The sequence below is a fragment of the Ictalurus punctatus genome, chromosome 13 (assembly GCF_001660625.3).
Source record: "Ictalurus punctatus breed USDA103 chromosome 13, Coco_2.0, whole genome shotgun sequence".
Taxonomy (NCBI): domain Eukaryota; kingdom Metazoa; phylum Chordata; class Actinopteri; order Siluriformes; family Ictaluridae; genus Ictalurus; species Ictalurus punctatus.
In genome coordinates this window covers 9,201,514-9,206,570 of record NC_030428.2, presented here as the reverse complement: position 1 = coordinate 9,206,570, position 5,057 = coordinate 9,201,514, and positions in this window count along the sequence as shown.

Below are 5,057 nucleotides of genomic sequence, written 5' to 3'. Positions count from 1 at the left end.
GTTGCAAGTATTCATTCAGCACTGTAGATGTACAGTCAGTACTGTAGGTGTACATTCAGCACTGTAGGTTACATTCAGCACTGTACATGTACATCCAATACTGCAGGTATACATTCAGCATTGCAGATATACAATCAGCATTGTAGATATACATTCAGTAATGCAGGAATACATTCACCACTGTAGATGCCCACTCAGTATTGCAGGTATACATTCAGCATTGCAGATATACAATCAGCACTGTAGATATACATTCAATCAGTACTGCAGGAATACATTCTGCACCATAGATACCCATTCAGTACGGCAGGAATACATTCCATACTGTAGATGCCCAGTCAGTACTGCAGGTATACATTCAGCACTGTAAATATGAGCACTGTATATATATATATATATATATATATATATATATATATATATATATATATATATATATATATATATATATATATATATAGGCCGGCCTATACAGCTAAAAAAAAAAAAAAATGGCGCACTTATATAGCGCCTTTATCCAAAGCGCTTTACACTGTGTCTCATTCACCCATTCAAACACACATTCGCACACTAATGGTAGCAGAACTGCCATGCAAGGCGATAGCTTACCGTCGGGAGCAACTTGGGGTTCAGTGTCTTGCCCAAGGACAATTTGGCATGTGGAGTCATGTGGGCCGGGAATCGAACCGCCAACTCTATGATTAGTGGACAACCCGCTCTACCAACTGAGCCCAAAATTTTTTCGCATATCCCAGCACATCAGGAAGTTGGGGTCAGAGTGCAGGGTCAGCCATGATAGAGCGCCCCTGGAGCAGAGAGGGTTTAGGGCCTTGCTCAAGGGCCCAACAGTGGCAGTGCTGGGACTTGAACCCCCACCATTCTGATCAGTAACCTAGAGTCTTAACCGCTAAGCCACCAATGCCCCAGCTAGGTGTAGTAAATGTGTGAGCACATTGTGTGTGAATTCAACACTGTGTGTGTACATTCAGCACTGTATGTGTACATTCAGCACTGTGGGTGTATATTCAGCACTGTGTGTGTACATTCAGCGCTGTGGGTGTACATTCAGCACTGTGGGTGTACATTCAGCAATGTATGTGTACATTCAGCACTTTGGGTGTACATTCAGCACTGTGGGTGTATTCAGCACTGTGGGTGTGTATTCAGCACTGTGGGTGTACATTCAGCACTGTATGTGTACATTCAGCACTGTGGGTGTACATTCAGCACTGTATGTGTACATTCAGCACTGTATGTGTACATTCAGCACTGTGGGTGTACATTCAGCACTGTATGTGTACTTTCAGCACTGTGGGTGTACATTCAGCACTGTATGTGTACTTTCAGCACTGTGTGTGTACATTCAGCACTGTGGGTGTACATTCAGCACTGTATGTGTACATTCAGCACTGTGGGTGTACATTCAGCACTGTGGGTGTACAATCAGCACTGTGGGTGTACATTCAGCACTGTGGGTGTGCATTCAGCACTGTATGTGTACATTCAGCACTGTGGGTGTACATTCAGCACTGTATGTGTACATTCAGCACTGTGGGCGTACATTCAGCATTGTATGTGTACATTCAGCACTGTGGGTGTATATTCAGCACTGTGGGTGTGTATTCAGCACTGTATGTGTACTTTCAGCACTGTGGGTGTACATTCAGCACTGTATGTGTACATTCAGCACTGTGGGTGTGTATTCAGCACTGTGGGTGCACATTCAGCACTGTGGGTGTGTATTCAGCACTGTGGGTGTACATTCAGCACTGTATGTGTACTTTCAGCACTGTGGGTGTACATTCAGCACTGTGGGTGTGCATTCAGTACTGTATGTGTACATTCAGCACTGTGGGTGTACATTCAGCACTGTGGGTGTACATTCAGCACTGTGGGTGTACATTCAGCACTGTATGTGTACTTTCAGCACTGTGGGTGTACATTCAGCACTGTGGGTGTGCATTCAGTACTGTATGTGTACATTCAGCACTGTGTGTGTACATTCAGCACTGTGGGTGTACATTCAGCACTGTATGTGTATATTCAGCACTGTGGGTGTACATTCAGCACTGTGGGTGTACATTCAGCACTGTGGGTGTATTCAGCACTGTGGGTGTGTATTCAGCACTGTGGGTGTATATTCAGCACTGTGGGTGTGTATTCAGCACTGTATGTGTACATTCAGCACTGTGGGTGTACATTCAGCATTGTATGTGTACATTCAGCACTGTGGGTGTATATTCAGCACTGTGGGTGTACATTCAGCACTGTATGTGTACTTTCAGCACTGTGGGTGTACATTCAGCACTGTGGGTGTACATTCAGCATTGTATGTATACATTCAGCACTGTGGGTGTGCATTCAGCACTGTATGTGTACATTCAGCACTGTGGGTGTACATTCAGCACTGTATGTGTACATTCAGCACTGTGGGCGTACATTCAGCATTGTATGTGTACATTCAGCACTGTGGGTGTATATTCAGCACTGTGGGTGTGTATTCAGCACTGTATGTGTACATTCAGCACTGTGGGTGTACATTCAGCATTGTATGTGTACATTCAGCACTGTGGGTGTATATTCAGCACTGTGGGTGTACATTCAGCACTGTATGTGTACTTTCAGCACTGTGGGTGTACATTCAGCACTGTATGTGTACATTCAGCACTGTGGGTGTGTATTCAGCACTGTGGGTGCACATTCAGCACTGTGGGTGTGTATTCAGCACTGTGGGTGTACATTCAGCACTGTATGTGTACTTTCAGCACTGTGGGTGTACATTCAGCACTGTGGGTGTGCATTCAGTACTGTATGTGTACATTCAGCACTGTGGGTGTACATTCAGCACTGTGGGTGTACATTCAGCACTGTGGGTGTACATTCAGCACTGTATGTGTACTTTCAGCACTGTGGGTGTACATTCAGCACTGTGGGTGTGCATTCAGTACTGTATGTGTACATTCAGCACTGTGTGTGTACATTCAGCACTGTGGGTGTACATTCAGCACTGTATGTGTATATTCAGCACTGTGGGTGTACATTCAGCACTGTGGGTGTACATTCAGCACTGTGGGTGTACATTCAGCATTGTATGTGTACATTCAGCACTGTGGGTGTGCATTCAGCACTGTGGGTGTACATTCAGCACTGTATGTGTACATTCAGCACTGTGGGTGTGCATTCAGCACTGTGGGCGTACATTCAGCACTGTAGGTGTACATTCAGCACTGTGGGTGTACATTCAGCACTGTGGGTGTACATTCAGCACTGTATGTGTACATTCAGCACTTTGGGTGTACATTCAGCACTGTGGGTGTACATTCAGCACTGTATGTGTACATTCAGCACTTTGGGTGTACATTCAGCACTTTGGGTGTACATTCAGCACTGTGGGTGTACATTCAGCACTGTGGGTGTACCTTCAGCACTGTATGTGTACATTCAGCACTTTGGGTGTACATTCAGCACTTTGGGTGTACATTCAGCACTGTGGGCGTACATTCAGCACTGTGGGCGTACATTCAGCACTGTATGTGTACATTCAGCACTGTGGGTGTGTATTCAGCACTGTGGGTGTACATTCAGCACTGTAGGTGTACATTCAGCACTGTGGGTGTACATTCAGCACTGTGGGTGTACATTCAGCACTGTATGTGTACATTCAGCACTTTGGGTGTACATTCAGCACTGTGGGTGTACATTCAGCACTGTATGTGTACATTCAGCACTTTGGGTGTACATTCAGCACTGTGGGTGTACATTCAGCACTGTAGGTGTACATTCAGCACTGTGGGCGTACATTCAGCACTGTGGGCGTACATTCAGCACTGTGGGTGTGTATTCAGCACTTTATGTGTACTTTCAGCACTGTGGGTGTACATTCAGCACTGTATGTGTACATTCAGCACTTTGGGTGTACATTCAGCACTGTGGGTGTACATTCAGCACTGTAGGTGTACATTCAGCACTGTGGGCGTACATTCAGCACTGTATGTGTACATTCAGCACTGTGGGTGTGTATTCAGCACTGTGGGTGTGTATTCAGCACTGTATGTGTACTTTCAGCACTGTGGGTGTACATTCAGCATTGTATGTGTACATTTAGCACTGTGGGTGTGCATTCAGCACTGTGGGTGTACATTCAGCACTGTGTGTGTACATTCAGCACTGTGGGCGTACATTCAGCACTGTAGGTGTACATTCAGCACTGTGGGCGTACATTCAGCACTGTGGGCATACATTCAGCACTGTGGGTGTACATTCAGAACTGTATGTGTACATTCAGCACTGTGGGTGTACATTCAGCACTGTATGTGTACATTCAGCACTGTATGTGTACATTCAGCACTTTGGGTGTATATTCAGCACTGTGTGTGTACATTCAGCACTGTGGGTGTACATTCAGCACTGTGTGTGTACATTCAGCACTGTGGGTGTACATTCAGCACTGTGTGTGTACATTCAGCGCTGTGGGTGTACATTCAGCACTGTATGTGTACATTCAGCACTGTGGGTGTACATTCAGCACTGTATGTGTACATTCAGCACTGTGGGTGTACATTCAGCACTGTATGTGTACATTCAGCACTGTGGGTGTACATTCAGCACTGTATGTGTACATTCAGCACTGTGGGTGTACATTCAGCACTGTATGTGTACATTCAGCACTGTGTGTGTACATTCAGCACTGTGGGTGTACATTCAGCACTGTGGGTGTACATTCAGCACTGTATGTGTACATTCAGCACTGTGGGTGTACATTCAGCACTGTATGTGTACATTCAGCACTGTATGTGTACATTCAGCACTTTGGGTGTATATTCAGCACTGTGTGTGTACATTCAGCACTGTGGGTGTACATTCAGCACTGTATGTGTACATTCAGCACTGTGGGTGTACATTCAGCACTGTGGGTGTACTTTCAGCACTGTGTGTGTACATTCAGCACTGTGGGTGTACATTCAGCACTGTATGTGTACATTCAGCACTGTGGGTGTACATTCAGCACTGTGGGTGTACAATCAGCACTGTGGGTGTACATTCAGCACTGTGGGTGT